This window comes from Arachis hypogaea, chromosome 9 (genome assembly GCF_003086295.3).
Source record: "Arachis hypogaea cultivar Tifrunner chromosome 9, arahy.Tifrunner.gnm2.J5K5, whole genome shotgun sequence".
NCBI classification, from domain to species: domain Eukaryota; kingdom Viridiplantae; phylum Streptophyta; class Magnoliopsida; order Fabales; family Fabaceae; genus Arachis; species Arachis hypogaea.
Window position 1 is genome coordinate 89,865,047 of NC_092044.1, and position 17,569 is coordinate 89,882,615.

A 17,569-nucleotide genomic window follows, 5' to 3' on the forward strand; every position below is an offset into this window, starting at 1 on the left:
ATTATGGTGGATTGGCTGCTGTTTGGATTGTTTGGGCCTAGGGCCGTAGTTGATTATGAGATGGGCCGATGGTTGGTTTTGGTTTTTGTTTCTGGTTTAGAAAAGTATGAAAAACAAATCTGGTTCAGCATAGATAAACCTTTTGAAAGGCTTTAGAACTTTCAGAAAATGAACAGTTTTCTCTTTCAGAAAAGATTTCAGATTCTTTTTATAAAGTAAGTCTTGCTTTTGAAAAGATGCATAAGGCGGTTATTAATCACTGTAACGATTTTATCTCGCGTATCCTGTTATCATAGTTCTGCAACCATATAGTGAGAACCCTTTCGAGGATGATGTTCTCACTACCCTACAAATCTTCTCTTTTTCATGTTATGGACAACGAGGTTCGGAAGATATTATTTCTTTTCTATTAGATGATACTTTTGTATTGTTTTAGTATTTATGTTTCCCTCGCCTTTAATTTTGCAAGTTTTGTAAGAGGGATAGGATTTTTATATAAAATGCTTGTAAATTAATATGTATGTATATCTATATATATAAGTATTTCCTGTGAGTATTGTACTTTATATTGTAAGTATGAATGTATGTTTTTGAAAAGATTCGGTTAAAGTTTTAAACAGGCTCATATGAGTCGTCGTAATACCCGAGCTATCAGAGTGATGCAGCCGGAAGCGTGACATTTTGATAGTTAAGGTGTTACATAGGTTACTTCAATGGAGTTTTGAAATAAGAACCAACATAAGAGAACATAATTAATAGGGCATAAAAGAGTTGGAGTAGAAGAAGAGTAGTGTAATAATCAAAATAAAAGTGTATAAGAATTTATTGTTGACGAAAATGACATGAGAGAGGGGGGAGAGTAGCATTGGCAGTGTAGAATGGAGTGATATAATATGTGTGTATATTGCTTAGTGGGTGTGTGTAGCCATTGGAGTGGAAGGAAAAGGAAAAAAAGTTATGGGCTTGGCCCATAATTTCTTGTCTTTTTTTTCATATATATATAAGGCTATGTATCTATCTCTTTTTACACTTTAATCTCCATGGGATCTTTGTTGTTTGCTTTGCTTTCTCCTAGGTCTAGTGGTTGCAGTTCTCCTTCATTGTTATTATTGCCATTTGGTTCTTCTTTTGGGATTTCATTTATTTTTGAATTTTGGGTTGCATCATCCTCTACATTCTAATTTTCTTTGTAAGTAACTGTTATTGGTCTTCATTCTTCCTTTTTGTTTTCTCTTCTGTTGTGATAGAACTCGAATTATTGACTAGAAAATTCATATATTCACTTGGGTTTTAATCAAAAAATTTTTTATTTTTCAGGCAATTTTAATTGGTTTGATATCCAACTGGCATCTATAACAAATTTTGTTGGAGCTTTCGTATTAAAATACAGAATATTGTTTAAGAAAAATGCATCACAAAAAGCTACAGTGATTTGATTAGAGCAACCTTAGAGTTGTTAGAAAGAATAACTCAAGTTCTACAACTTTAATATTGAATACATTCTCGAATTCTCAACGATTCTAGGTGTAATTCATAATAAATATTAGCATCAAGAATATTTTGGATGCTACCAATCCTAACATCTTCGTACTAATTTGATAATAACTTGAGATATAAAGGTACGAATTGAGGCAGTTCTAGTGGCACTAGAAAACTAACATCCGAAACATTAAAATGATATGTGTATGTCTATAGTACACAATGAATTTGGGTCACACAAGCCACTAATTTTTGCGTTGCGAATCAAGATCACCTAAACTTCAAATTATTTAAGTATTTAAAGAGAAAATATGAAGGAAGAAAAGGGAGAAGAGTTTAAAGTTAGTTTTAGTATGATGTTTTTAGGTTTTTAGAGAGAAAAGTTCTCTCCTCTCTCTTCTGTCTGGAATTATGATAAAGTTAGTTAATTTCTTATTAATTTCTTTATAGTTTTAGTTTTTAATCTCATTTTAATTTAGTTTTATTTACATTTTCTTATTCTATCATCTTATTTCATTAGTACTTTTTTGTTAGTTTCTTATTATGTCATTTAGTTTATGAATTTTTGTTGAATTTATATTTTTTCGTGAATGAAGTTGATGTTTTATGCTTCATTATTTCTTACTTGAATTCACGTTATTAAATTCCTATAGCAGGTAGTTATAGTTTTTATTAATTATTGAAATTTATGAAGTTTTATCTTTATACATTCTAGGTGTTTGATAAAATGCTTAAACTAATTACAGAGTAGATTTCCATTCTTGGATTGGGTTGTGAATTTGGCTGAACTTGAGTCATTAATATCCAATTTGATTGATAATTTAGAGATATTAATTAATCTTATTTCTAGTAATGATAATCTTTTATTAATTCAATTAGTAAGTTAGTTTCAATTTGTGGATTCTCAATTTATTTTAATTTTACTTTAACACTTTCAATAAATTCAATTTTATTCATACCGTTAAATTTTTTATGGTAAGAAAATAGTCAACTCTTTTTTCTTTTTTTCTTTTTCAATTGTATTAAAAAAACTCATTCGCCATAATTCCTTTCTTTCCACAACCTTCACCTTCTATTGTACAAATCTTACTCTCTTTTCAAATCCCACATCCACATCCACACACAACACCAACACCAATACTTATCTTATCATCATCTCCTTTTTTTCTTTCTACACCACTTGTCCCTGTCACAATCAACTCTGCCTCCTTTATCATTTGTTGCAACCATCATCTTCTCATCTACCATTTTTAACAACCATGCAATACCACTTTATCTGCTTTTTCCAACATTCTTGTAACTATTATCTCCTCTTCTAACATATGTTGCCCCTACATATGTCTCTTCTACCATTTGTCGTTACCATGACCACCCCTACCTCATCCATCACTTACCACAATAACTTTTGCCGCATCTACCATTTCACTCGTCCTCGTCAAATTCTTCTATATACTATTTTGTTATTTAATTTGTTAAAATATATTCGTGAGTGGTTGTTGTTGATGCGGATGGTGGATTGTAAGAAGTGGGGTGAGTGTTCAAAGATGGAAAGTGTAACTACGCTACCCCACGAAACCTGTGATTTTTAATTCTTTACAACGTTCATTGATATGCATAGGTTTAGATGTATATACGGCATAGATAGTAAATTAGAATTGTAACCCGTGGCGCTAAAACTTTTTAGCTTTTCCAAACGACAAGTTTTGGGTAATTAAATAATTACCACTATAATTAAATTTTCTTTATTTTGTTAATTTATTAAGTTCACTAAATGATAAATTAGCAAAGGAACAACCCTAGATGCATCATCAATAAACAATTAGTACATGATCACAATTTCTATTCTTAACCCAAAATACTCTTACTGTAGGATAAATCAAATTAAAGCTTTAGTCATTCTTGTATAAAATTCTAAGATCAACCAAACCATTAGCTCACCTAATCCAACTATGGTGTAACCATGATTAGAAACAACAACATTACTCTTTTTTTTATTTTGGTTCCCATGAATAGCAGCCCCCTTCCAAACCATGATTACCCTCATGGTCAATTAACCTAGTGAATGCTTAGTCACTAATCCTAAGCATATGTGTTACTTCATCCTTTTCCCTGAGACATGAAACGTATATAGAGCCAAAAGCTATCCCCCATTTTACTCATACCACCACTTACAAAACATACCATCTAGTTCAAAGAAGGGAGAAAGAGAGAAGATCGAGAGTGACTCAGTAGAAGAACACGGTCAGCATGCAACCTTCTCCAATCCTGTCGACCTTCATAGGAGCTTGAAGCAATATAGTTCACACCTTTCTATCAACCTTTATTGTTTTGGAATTCTTCACTAGGTAAGCTAGCTTCAGTCTCTTTTCCTTTGTTTAATTCAGTTTTCACCATCACCAGGCAGCCCAACCTTGTTTTTCCTTCCAGTTTGTGTAGTTCAAGGGCATTTTTCTAACTCCTCGAACCACCGAACCATCTAGCTTGAGGGGGTGAGTGCTTCATATTTCCTCTTTCTATGATCATGGGTTCGGCCTTAAGGCCACAACGATGATGATGAATGAAATTAAATTATGATGCATTAGGTGTTGTAGCCGAGCAAGTGAGCTTAAAAGCAAAGCCCTTCGATTTTTGATACCACCAAGTAAAGGATAGGACAGTTAGATTATTATTCTTGTGGCTGTGCCTGCTGATGAGAATTGATGAATTATCATATGCTTGATTGATAATAAATATAGATTTATTAAGTGTTTGAACGATGATCAGTGTATATGAAATTGTTATATTTGATATAGTGCAGAATTTTCTGCATATTTGGCAGCAACTTAAAATAAACACTAGGAGCAATCTAGGCATGATTTTTGATCCAAATTATTTTTCTACCAAACTTCAATAAGCAAATATTTCTCCAGAAAAATATCAAGGTATTTGGCCAAGTGGTTTGGAAGATGTGAATTTTTAACATTTAGTGGTTGCTGTAGAATTTTCAAGTTTTCTAGTTCTGTAGTATCAACTTCCGGCCACTAGAACTTTTGATTTATTTGAAATTTTGAGTTGATTTTAAAGATAATTTAAAGATCTGTAAGCCTAATTTAAGTAAGTACAAATTTTATATCCATAGCTATTTTGTAGAGTTAGTAATGTCTCTTGGAAGTTAGGTTATTCGCAGGAAATTCAGAACCAATTTAAAGAAATAGAACGTCACTTCCAATTGATATTTAATTAACCAAATGAGGTTCTATGGACCTGAAACTTATTTTTCATAAAACCTAAGGGTGTTGGGTGTATCCTCACCAAAATCTGGAAGAAACGGTTTAGAATTTAATTTATCATAGATTTTTCAAAAAAAGAGCTGCTGCTGTATTTTTCTGAATCTTCTTAGGTGCAGTAGCAGATTTTTGTTAAGTTTGTTATCAAATCCAATTCTAATATAAATATGGTAAAAATTTTATTTCGATCCAAAGTGATATGTCCAGATTTGGCAGCATACATGACCTTAGTTAAATGAAATAAAAAGGGTAGACTTTTCCTTAAAGAATTAATGTTAAATGGTGATGCGGAGGGTTGTGTAATTAAATGGTGATGCGGAGGTACATATAATAAAGTGGCGATGTGGAGGTGCACGCATGTAATTGGTGATGTGGAGGTATAATGAAAAGAAAGAAAATGAGAAACAATGAATGAAATAAAAAGTTGAGAATTGTATATTGAATGGGCCTTGTGCCGAATTGCTAATGCGAAAGTGTCCGCTTAACTGATAGCCTAAGGTTACTAATGCAGGAATGTTTGCCTAATTGATAAACTATTTCTTATCGTGATGCCAAGATATCCTAACTGACATGGGTTTGTCCATGATGATAATTATGCCTGACTGACACGGTAAAGAAATCATATTCGGGGTTTGCCCCGAGTAATGTAGGATTGCGGGTAGACAACCGACGCATGAGCTCATGGCCTGCACTAAAGACAAGCATGCATCATCTTGTTTATGCATATGAACTTCCTGTGAATTATTTACTGCCATTTCCTAATTGTTTATACTATTTACTTGTTGTATGTATATTTGTGCCTTGTGTTTCTATGTTTATTTTTTTTTGTTTCATGACAACTTAGAGACAAAAACCTTAGGTTCTCTTTTTACCTTGTTGAGAACTCTAGGTTCTCACCCTACTTTTCTTTCTTTACCCCCTCCCCAGATGGGATTGGCAGAGGAGTTCTATGAGTTTTGTCTTATCCTAAGCAATAAGGACCCAATGCGGGATAGAGTCTTTATATGGAGCACACTATGGACCCGCCTCTACATTTCATACGAGCCTGAATTTCACGTTTCTGTACAGCACCTTCTCTTTGACTTTGGCATGCTATACGCGTTCACGTTATCCAAGTTACACCAAGATGAGTTCCCCTCTTCTCGTCCCTTTCTCTTGGTAGGACCACACCGCGATTTACTTCTCCTGGATGCTCTGCACGCATGAGACCGACATGGATCTGGTGCAACACCTTCCTATTTTTGCACCTCCGACTGAGCACATCAAGTTCGATGAACTTTCGGAGTTTGTGGCAGCAGCTATAAAGGTCGACCTTTGGAAGACTTTTTCATTTGGACTGATAAGTTGGAGGAGGACTCAGAGTCTGACGAAGAGCCACTTCCCGAGGGATCTTGGGCCGCTTATCATGAGGAGGTTCAGAGGTCACTCCAGAGATAGACACGTCGGATCTTTTACTCCCTTTTGATGATCAGTGGTATTACTTTTTCCTCGCTTTTGTAGTGCTTTTAGAGGGGTAGGACTTCTTAGTAGTTCAATTTCAGTTTAGAAAACCCGTGTGATGGTTGAGTCTGACTTCCTCTTTTATATTTATATATATAACTTAGTGTAGTACTTGGATTTTGATAAATGACATGTATCTCCAAGCTTAACTCATGTGTATATTTGTATATATGTATATATGATATTTTCTGTTACCATGTATTTATCTATGATATGGCTTTAAGTGTTAACTTTGTGAGCAACTAAATGATTTTTCATAATAAGTAAGTTAATCACGCTAAATCAATTAAGGCTTATATTAATATTTTCTTATGAAATCCAAGTCTAGATCCAAGTAGGTCCTTACGACAAGTAACACCTAAACGTTTGGCATTAGTTATGACATATCAAACGTTGGGGTGTTACAGAAAGGACTCATAGTGAGTGAAGAGGTGGTGATAGATGTGGGATAGAGTGTTAAGTTGGGATGAAAATGGAGTGAGGAGTTTTAGGGTGTAATAATGTTTGTAAGAATGGGTTGATTATGCAATCGTGGATAGGGTGGGGGGTGGTTGTGAGAGAGTGGTGGCAGAGGTGTGGTGGTGAAGTGAGGTAGTGTGAGTATAGTTATTAGAATCAAACCAATATTTGAATTGATCAGATGATTGGGTCATTAGATTATTGATCAACTGAATTGTTTGGCCCGATCACAATTAAACAAAAATTATAAACAATAAAATTTAAAATTAAAATACATGTCTTCACACAAATACATTAATAACAATCAAGTATCAATTATTATACATTAATAATAATAATAATAATAATAATAATAATAATAATAATAATAATATAGTCATTTTTATAGAATACCTCATCAACTTAAATGAAAAAGAGAGCAAAAGATAACATTATCCATAAATCATGTCAAAGGGTGATCTTAAAGTCTGCGTCTCTTTATTTATCGGACAGATGTGGAGTTTGAGCAACATTTTCTTTCTTTTGATTTGCATATTTTATGAAATTGTTTCCTGGTCCATCATCATTTCGATTATTTTTTAAATTTAATTAATCTACATTGAAGTAATTTTTGACAAATTAATATCAACAAAAATGTAATAATTCATCATAATTCATAATAGCAATCAACAAATAAAATGATTAATTTGATTAAAAAACATATCAAAACTATTTAAAGCTAGTTGAACAGATATATTTGTTAGATTATTTCATAAAGCATTAACCTCTTCAAGAATTAAGAACAGTGGTGAACCTTTCAATATCCATTCTAAATGATCATCAAATACATCAAGATAAATTTAGACCATACTTTTGCTTTCACATTTGATTCCTATGTTAGCAATTTATCTTATTACTCTTATGACTATATAATTTTAACAGCAATACTTTTAAAAAGTATTATCCATAACAAAATAGGTAAATAATTAAAAAAACACTGTTGTTTTGTAAGACCCCAAATTTTTAAAAATCATACAATAAATTATTTATGATTTATTATATTTTAAGAGATTTTATATATAAATTAAGTAATTTCTTATTTATGATCTAAAGCTTTAGTAATTAAATAATAATAAGAATTTCATATGCTTTAAGTTGAATAATTAGATTTTTAACTTTATTTTATGATTATAAACGAAATCAATTTTTATTATCTCTAATTATTGAATTAGAGTATTTATTTGAAAATAAATTTTAAGTTGATAATTAAATAGTATTTTTATATATATTATATTAGATTAAATTTTGTTTTAAATTAATACTTTACCCAAACCCTAATTCCCAAATTAAAACCCTAATTTTAACCCTAAATCCCCAAATTGAAACCCACTAACCCTAACCTTACCTAACCACCACCTCACCGCCATCCCTTTCCCATATTCACACACACACAAGACCCAAAACACAACACATCCACACCCTCCAATGTTTCCATCAGTAGCCGCCACCCCTTTTCCCCCCTTCACTAAATGCACATACATTATCATCATCGATATATGTCGCTGAGGTTTTGCTACGAAAGTTCTTTATTGCTATTTCGATATATGTCGATGAGGTTTTGCAGCGTCATATATATTACGATTAGAGTTGCTGTGATTACTGTGAAAGTATTTAGAGTTGAGGTTGCGGTTGCCGAGGTTATACGCCGAGAAGTACGGGTTTTGACACGCTATATAGCTTTCGGGTTTTGACAATCAAGGTAGGGGCATTTTCTTAAATTCATTTTTTTTCAAGAGTTGTTATAAGTTGATAATAGTATGAAAAACATATTTTTATGATTACGTCAGTCTTATGAATTAAATTGAATTGAACTGTTTGATGGGATGTGATTATTTATCTTAGTGATTTATTAAATTATTACGGAAGTTATGGTTATTCTAAGTTGTTGTTTTAGTTTGTTGAGTTGGTTGTTGTAAGATTAGTTTATTGAATTTGGTTTCTGAATAATGAAAGGATGATTTGAGAATATCAGAAATAATTCTGAGAATTGGATAAGATTTGAGATATGAAAATGGTTTGATTTTGTAAGCGGTTTGATTTTTTTAATTGGTTTGATTTTATAGATGTTGTGATATTAGAAATGGTTTTGATTTATTGGAAACGATTTGGAAATAGTTAGAGTAATAGTTTGGATGGGATCCAAGAAGGGTGACAAAGTCTGAGTTTTACGGGAGATGCTGCCGAAATTTTTAGAAGAATTTTGAGAATTTTATTTTGGTTAATTTGGATTGAAGAATTGTTTTATTTGATTTTGATTTATTTAAGAAAAGAATGAATTATGTTTGATTTTAAATGATTTATTTTTGAAATAAGATCAGCTATCACTCCCCTAAAGTTCAGAGACTTTGTCGTAGAATTTAATTTAATAATCATGAGTTAAGGTAATTTGATATAATTTAATAACTTAGTTTGTCTTGAGTAAATTTAAGAAAAGAATTATGATTTTTAAGCATGATTGATTGTGAATATTATTAAAATGTGACTGGCAAGGACAGTGGTCTTATCCTGCTTACATGTTTGAGATTGATATGTGAGTATGATTGACGTTGTGAGGACGGTGGTTTTGTCCCGCTCATGAATTTGGCTAGTTGAGGGTGAGGAATTTCTTCTCTTGTCGTGGTATGAATCACTACAAGACACACAGTAGATAGCAGCACTTTATTAGAGTCGGTTTCAAAAGCAAGCGCTATCTGGAATTTAGCGGCGATTTTTTGTAGCAGATTTGAGAGAAGCCACTATTTACTTTCCTTTCAGGGTTCAATTAGATTCCCTCTTTCTCAGATATCACTAGTTACAACACAGTTCTCTTCTCTCTAACTTCCATCACTATCTCTGCACCTCTCCAAAGTTTCTATGTTATGCTAGCTCCTCTGCTTCTTCTGCTTCCACCTATGTTTTGCCAGATCTGTTAGCTATCTCATCGGCGTAGCATTGTGCGCGGTTTGAATCTGCGGTAGGAACACGAGCATCCTGTCACCGTCACCTTCACCATGCCGGTTGTATGTTCTTCTCTTTCTTCCTCTATTTCTTTATTTGGATTTTCGTTTATTTTTCTTTTTTTTCTGCTAGGTTTTTACATTTTTACAAGAGGAGAAGTGCCCCACCCATAGCAAAAGGGATCTTCTATCCCAGATCTGCTCACTGCTCGTGCCTCTTTCCTTCTGATTTGTACCTTCACTTCTGGTTTTCTCTTTATGATTTTTTTGTTCTGATTTTTTGCGCATTCTAAATCCGGGTTCTGATTTTGTTCTTTGGTTTTTCTACTAATCAAATTGATTATTCTTCTCTATCGAAGAAGAAGAGAAAGCTCAATAGAAAATCTATTTAGTATATTCCATTCAATATCTAAACCAAGTTGTAAATTGTAGTGTGAGAATAATTTTTACAAATATTTTTATAAATTTGTCAGAATCAAGTGATACCCATTGAGTTTAGAAAGGGGAGCTTAGAGGATAGGTCATTAATCTTGGTTGATATTGAGACTATTAAGCCTACTCATGTTTTTAATGTTGATGATTTCACTAGTGCATTTAATTTGAAGTGATTTGAGGCTAACAAAACAGAATCTATTGGTGTTGATGTTGTTGGTGTGCTAACATTGGCAAGTGCTTGCAAGGGCCATAATCTCTCCATGATGAATTATGCATTCAGTGGTAATTTTGAACATAAATAAAATTCTAATGTTTATTTCTACTCTAAAACCCAGGCCAAGGTGAGTTCCAAAAGTTATACAATCTTGGTTAGATGTAATTTTGTATGGGTAATCAGTTGGAAGTGGACCCAATGCTAAGTTGTGTTCATACTTGCGTTTGTGTTCGGTGTACCCAATACTTGTCAAAGAAAGATCTTTGTAGACTTCCTAAGCCTTGCTTCTGTATTACTTTTTGGCTTAAAATACTATTTTCTATGGTGGAAGGTTGATGGCTCTGCATTACTATTCTGAATTGCGACCATTTGACACTGAAGGGCATCAAGATTATGATAGCCTTGATTTGTATATATCTTTTTGGTTCATATTATGCTTTCAGGTTATTTTGATTCAGATTTTTTGTCTATGTATTTATTTAATTCAGTTTAATTGTGGCTATTTAGAGTTAAGGATTTTGATTCAGATTTTGTCTATATATTTGATTAATTTTGATTCAGATTATACTTTATGTTTAACTGGGTTAAGAGAAGGCCTCAACAGAATGTTAAGTAAAAGCATATAAATTTAAATGAAACTCCTTTTTTTATTTTTGATTGTTCATATCTACTACCTAATGTAGCTAGGGAACACATGAGCTTTGGATCCTTAGTATATTCTAGGACCCTGGAAAATCTCTCATTGCATTCTAGGATTTTTGGAATTCTATTTTAATGTTATTATTATTTTCTATGAAATTCTATTTTGTTCATATAATGATATGAGTTGTCTATTGAAAGTTATTAGCCTCTGTGTGTGAATTTTACCGATTTTTATTCTCTCTTTACCATCATTACCTGCCTAGAAAGTCTTTTGTTGTCACAATCTTTTCTTGAATACAAATTATTTTATAGATAACTGTCCAAACTTTATAATTAGACTTATATTACATACTGTATATTTTTTGCATTGATTTTCTTCTAATTGGATCGTTCTGTTGTTACTATTAAAGGTAAATGGCAAATAGATTTTTTGACCATTTTTAGTAGAGACACACAAGGTTTAGGAACTCTAAAAGTGTGTGGTAAGAAAGCATATGTTGCTCAATCACCATGGATACAAAGTGGGAAAATTGAAGATAATATATTGTTCGGTAAGAAGATGGATAAGGAAAAGTATGAGAAGGTTCTTGAAGCTTGTTCCTTGAAGAAAGATCTTCAGACTTTATCATTTGGGGACCAAACAATTATAGGTGAACTGGGATAAATTTGAGTGTTAGACAAAAATAAAAAATTCAAATAGCACGTGCTTTATATCAAGATTCTCATATATATCTATTTGATGATCCTTTTAGTGCTGTTGATGCTCAAACAGGTTCTCATCTCTTTAAGATAACTCTTTTTCTGTTATTTATCGTGTGCACTATGATCTGGTCTCTTATGCATAATAAAAAAATATGAATAACTTTTTTTAACTAATCTTTTTCTAATTTATTTGTGGATTGACAGGAATGTTTGTTAGGCCATTTGAGTTTAAAGACAGTAGTATGTTACTTACCAAGTAGAGTTCTTACCTGCTGCTGATCTTATATTGGTGAGTATATGTTCTTATAATCTTATGAGATTAATTTCTAGGAACTTAATATTGTATGACAATTTTTATGCTGTTAGTTAATTGAATAGTAGGAAAGTAAAAAAGCATGGTTGGAAATTGGTTCTGTAATTTTATTGCCATTTGATCAAAAAGTGGTTTTTATTTGTTCAAATAGTATATGCTTTCTTGTACAAAACTTGATTTTTCAAGGTTTCTACCATTGAAACGTGAGACACATAGGACATAGTTGTCCTTTTTTTTTTGTCTTTAAATCTTAATCAGTTTAGTTGCATAGTTGTTCTAATTCTTGGTAGACTAATGATACAAACACTTCTCAATTCTCACATACTTCTCGGTGATATGATGCAAAAGCTTTGTCTAAACTTCAAGCTGAACAGTCTAGGTGTGTTGACGTGATAAACTGACTTACTGTTATAATAATAATAAATGTTTTGTGCAACTATGATTATTATATTGTTAAAGGATTTCATGTAATTTTTCACTTAGGCTTGAGAAACAAGTTAACAAGAAAGTAATGGCAATGTTTAAGAAGGTAAAAGACAAGTACAATGATTTAATGTCTGAGAAAAATATAATTGAGGTTTCTTTTCGCCGATCTATTTCAATAATTTGCCACATTTCTTGCATAACTGGTTATTCTATCATTGTGTTGTGCAGAATGATAAGTGTAAAATCAAGAAAGTGATCAAAGAACTGGATGAGAAAAAAGAGACACTAAATGTGACCTGGGTCAAAGTAACCAAGTGAGTTTTTTCCACCACTTCATATATGTGTGATGACATGTTATCATGTCATGTTTTTCTATGCTTTTTTACATAAGAAATTAATGATTAATGCTTAATTGTTGAGTGTTTTTGTGCTTAAATAGTATATTTCTTTCATCTTTTGATTTTATAAATTTTGTAGGAATAAGTAGAAAAAGAAGCAAAAAATGCACAAATTAAACTCAAAAGGAAAAAAGAAAAATTTTGGGGTACGCTTTGAAGATTGAGCACACTTTGGAATCTTAGGCTACGCTTTTAAAAGTGTTACCCATGACCCATGAAGCCTTCGCATTAGTAACATGATACATTAATGCCTTATGCATACATTATCATTGAATTAATAATTAAAGCATACATGCATTTAATTATTAATGTCAATTGGGAATGAATGAAACAAATGAAGCTTTACGTTAATTAAGTAATGCAAATTAATCAAATAAAGCTTATGAAAGCATGCATGCATGAAACTTCCATTATTAATGCCAAATGGGCAATGAATGAATCATACGTTAATTAAGTAATGCATTGGCATTACTAATTAATGTAATAAAGCCAATGATAGCATACATGCAATATTATTAATGCCATCAATTCATGAACCATGCATTAATATAATATGCAAGCTAAGGCGTTAATAATATTTATGCATGCAATGAGCCATTTAATTTGCTAAGGCGTTAATAATATTTGTGGCGTTAATAATATGCAACGAGCGTTAATAATAAAGCAAGGAACGCTGCGCTCTTTCAAGAACGCTCCAACAAGAGCACTACGTTCATGAAAGGAACGCTACGTTCTCCCGTTCAAGAACGCCTGCGACAAGTGGAGTGGGAAAATTTAGTTGGTGACGCGTATACGCGGGTTACGCGTACGCGTCGATGAGCCAAAATACCAAGGACACGCAAGCGTATAGCATGCATACGCATCGGTGAACGAACGCTATGTTATCTTTAAGAACGCTACGTTCTCCTGAAAGCCCCACTTCTGATTCAATTAATTCATTCCAAGTCCAATTTCACTTCAAAGCAAGCAGAGCCCATTAACACCACTCAAAGGCACAAGAAACAGTTAGAATAGAAATTTCATTTATTTGTAATTTGTTTTTAATTTCAATTTTATTTGTCATTTAGGAAAGTCTATATAAAGGCATCAGTTTCATTTCATTAGGGAGGCTGGTTCTACTAGAGAGTAGTAGGAGTAGGAGTAGGAGTAGAATAGAAGGCTCTTGTAAACGCTTTACCGTTCTGCACTTTTACATTTCAGTATTGAATCCAATATAGCTCATGCAATTTAAATTTCTGCAATTCTCTTCTGCAACTTCCCTTTTTGCCAATTTTATATTTCTGTTTCCATTGAGCTTGATTTACTTTCCTGCAATTTACATTTTCTGCAAGTGTTCTTTTAGCAATGATCTATTAACCCCACTTCATTAGGGGTGGAGCTCTATTATGATTCACATGATTAAGTGAACTTCTTCTTCTTCTCAATTCATTTGTGTAGTGATGAGCGGATATTTTATACGCTTTTTGGGGGTAATTTCATGTAGATTTTAGTATGTTTTAATTAGTTTTTAGTAGAATATCATTAGTTTTTAGGCAAAAATCATATTTCTGGACTTTACTATGAGTTTGTGTGTTTTTCTGTGATTTCAGGTAATTTCTGGCTGAAATTGAGGGAGCTGAGCAAAAATCTGAGTTAGGCTGAAAAAGGACTGCTGATGCTGTTGGATCCTGACCTCTCTGCACTCGGAATGAATTTTTTGGGGCTACAGGAGTCCAATTGGCGCGCTCTCAACGGCGTTGGAAAGTAGACATCCAGGGCTTTCCAGCAATATATAATAGTTCATACTTTGCGTGAAGATAGACGATGTAACTTGGCGTTGAACGCCAAGTACATGCTGCTGTCTGGAGTTAAACGCCAGAAACACGTCATGATCCGGAGTTGAACGCCCAAAACACGTTATAACTTGGAGTTTAACTCCAAGAAAAGCCTCAGCTCGTGGATAGCTTTAGTCTCAGCCCCAGCACACACCAAGTGGGTCCCAGAAGCGGATTTCTGCACCAATTATCTTAGTTCACTCATATTCTGTAAACCTAGGTTACTAGTTTACCATAAAAACAACTTTTAGAGACTTATCTTGTACCTCATGACATTTTCAGATCTGAATTTTATACACTTTGACGGCATGAGTCTCTAAACTCCATTGTTGGGGGTGAGGAGCTCTGCAGCGTCTCGATGAATTAATGCAATTGTTTCTATTTCACTCAAACGTGTGTGTTCCTATCTAAGATGTTCATTTGCACTTAATTGTGAAGGAGGTGATGATCCGTGACACTCATCAACTTCCTCAACCCATGAACGTGTGCTTGACAAACACCTCCGTTCTATATCAGAATGAATGAGCATCTCTTAGCTTCCTTAATCAGAATCTTCGTGGTATAAGCTAGAACTGATGGCGGTCATTCTTGAGGATCCGGAAAGTCTAAACCTTGTCTGTGGTATTCCGAGTAGGATTCAAGGATTGAATGGCTGTGACGAGCTTCAAACTCGCGATTGCTGGGCGTGATGACAAACGCAAAAGGATCAATGGATCCTATTCCATCATGATCGAGAACCGACAGCTGATTAGCCGTGCTGTGACAGAGCATCTGGAACGTTCTCACTGAGAGGATGGGAAGTAGCCACTGACAATGGTGACACCCTACATACAGCTTGCCGTAGACGGGCTTTACAAACAATTGAGTTAAATATTACATTGCAGAAATTCAGAGAACAAAGCATCTCCAAAACTCCAACATATTCCCCATTACTGCATTACAAGTAATTAATTATCGCTCTTTTATTTTTCTAATAATTCCAACTGATAACTTTAATTGACATCCTGACTAAGAATAATAAAATAAATATAGCTTGCTTCAAACCAATAATCTCCGTGGGATCGACCCTTACTCACGTAAGGTATTACTTGGACGACCCAGTGCACTTGCTGGTTAGTTGTACGGATTACAAACTCGTGCACCATATAGCTATTGGATATCCTCTATTTTGATTGATGATTCATTCACTCTGGAAGGGGGTTTGAATCTGTGAACATTTGTGTGAGCCTCAGAAGGGGAATTATGAGTATTAGAACTGAGGCTCTATCCTTCACTACTCCCTTGATCAACACCATTCGGGAGGAATTGAGATCTTGAGAGTTAGTGTGGCTTACGGGTGAGAGACATGCACTTAACCTCTTCTCATGACAATAGATCAAGGAATTGGCAAGATTGATTGTGATTAGAGAGATTGGATTGCCAAGGAATTGAGATCCAATCAATTTCAATCCGCCATAGATCTACTCATATGATTGAGAAAGAAGTTGAGACCCATTTGATTTCTTGTGGATTATAGTATCTCCAATCCCTAATGAATCTTGTTATCTAGTATTTCTCATTCTGATTGCTTTAAGCTTCATTTAATATTCTGCCATTTACATCTTGCAATTTAGATTTCTTGCAATTTATATTCTGTCAATCACATTCACTTAATTCACCACTATTAGCTTAACTAAATTTATCACCTAACTAAAGTTGCTTGATCCATTAATCCTCGTGGGATCGACCTCACTCGTGTGAGTTTTACTACTTGATGCGACCCGATATACTTGCCGGTGAGTTTGTGTGGAATCTAATTTTTCACCCATCAAGTTTTTGCAAAAACTTGATGGGGGTGAAAACTGAATTTCACACAAACTGATCGGCAAGTGTACCGGGTCACATGAAGTAGTAATAACTCACAAGAGTGAGGTCTATCCCACAGGGATTGATGGATCAAGCAACTTTAGTATGGTGATGACTTTAGTTAAGCGAATATTGATGAATTGAGTGGAATTGATTTAACAGAAAGTAAATAACAAGGAATTTAAACTGCTTAAAGTAAATTGACAGAAAAATAAATGGCAGGAAGTTAAATTGACTAAAACTTAAAGTGCAAGAAATTAGAAGAGCTGAATCTTAAATTGTAAGAAAAGTAAATAACAGAATCTTAAGGTGCAAGAATTAAAAGTGCAAAAATGTTAAATGGTAAGAAAACTTAAATTGCATGAATAATAAAAGGATTTGGGGATGGGAATCAAAATGGAACTGGTAAACGTAATTTGCAGCAAGTGCAGAGGACTCAAAGTGAAAGAAATTCAAAGAAAATAATTCATCAGGGATTGGAGATACTATAATTCTTCATGAATCAATTGGGTCTCAACTCCTTGCTTAATCATATGCATATATCTATGGCAGATTGAAATTAATTGGATCCCAATTCCTTGGTAATCCAATCTCTCTAATCAAAATCAATCTTGCCAATTCCTTGATCTAATTGTCATGAGAAGAGTTAGAGCATATTTCTCTCATCCATTAGCCACACTAATTCTCAAGATCTCAATTCCTCCCGAATGGTGTTGATCAAGAGAGTAGTGAAGGATAGAGCTTCAGTCCTAATGAAGGTGATTCCCCTTTCGAGGCTCACACCTGCATTCAATTGAGTTAAACCCCCTTCCGGAGTGAATAACTTACAATCAAAATAGAAAATACCCAATAGCTACACAATTGAATTGAGAAGAAGAAGAATTTCATTGATTCATTAGAATTACAATAGAGCTCCTACCCCTAATGAAATTTGGGGTTTAGTTCATTATTACTCTACTACTAAAACATAAAAGAAAATTGTAGAAGAAGATGAAGAATAGAAAAGGAAAAAAAATAAACTTAGATCTAAAACTAAAAGAAAGAACTAAAGAAAAACTAAAAATGAAAGTTAAAAGGAAGCCCCCTATGAAATTGAATTGT

General features: G+C 33.4%; 1 long non-coding RNA gene across 4 annotated transcripts; it reads left to right on the forward strand.

The window, feature by feature from the left end:
- The first annotated feature begins 9,302 nt into the window (after positions 1–9,302).
- LOC112711197 (uncharacterized) lies at positions 9,303–15,015 on the forward strand. 4 transcript variants are annotated; one of them, XR_003811786.2, is made up of 5 exons: positions 9,303–9,742; positions 9,813–11,620; positions 11,877–11,961; positions 12,640–12,725; positions 14,399–15,015. It is a non-coding gene; the product is annotated as an uncharacterized lncRNA (long non-coding RNA). The 4 variants fall into 4 exon arrangements; XR_011865913.1 differs by having other exon boundaries at positions 9,370–9,739; positions 9,813–11,742; XR_011865914.1 differs by having other exon boundaries at positions 9,370–9,739.
- The last annotated feature ends 2,554 nt before the right edge of the window (positions 15,016–17,569 follow it).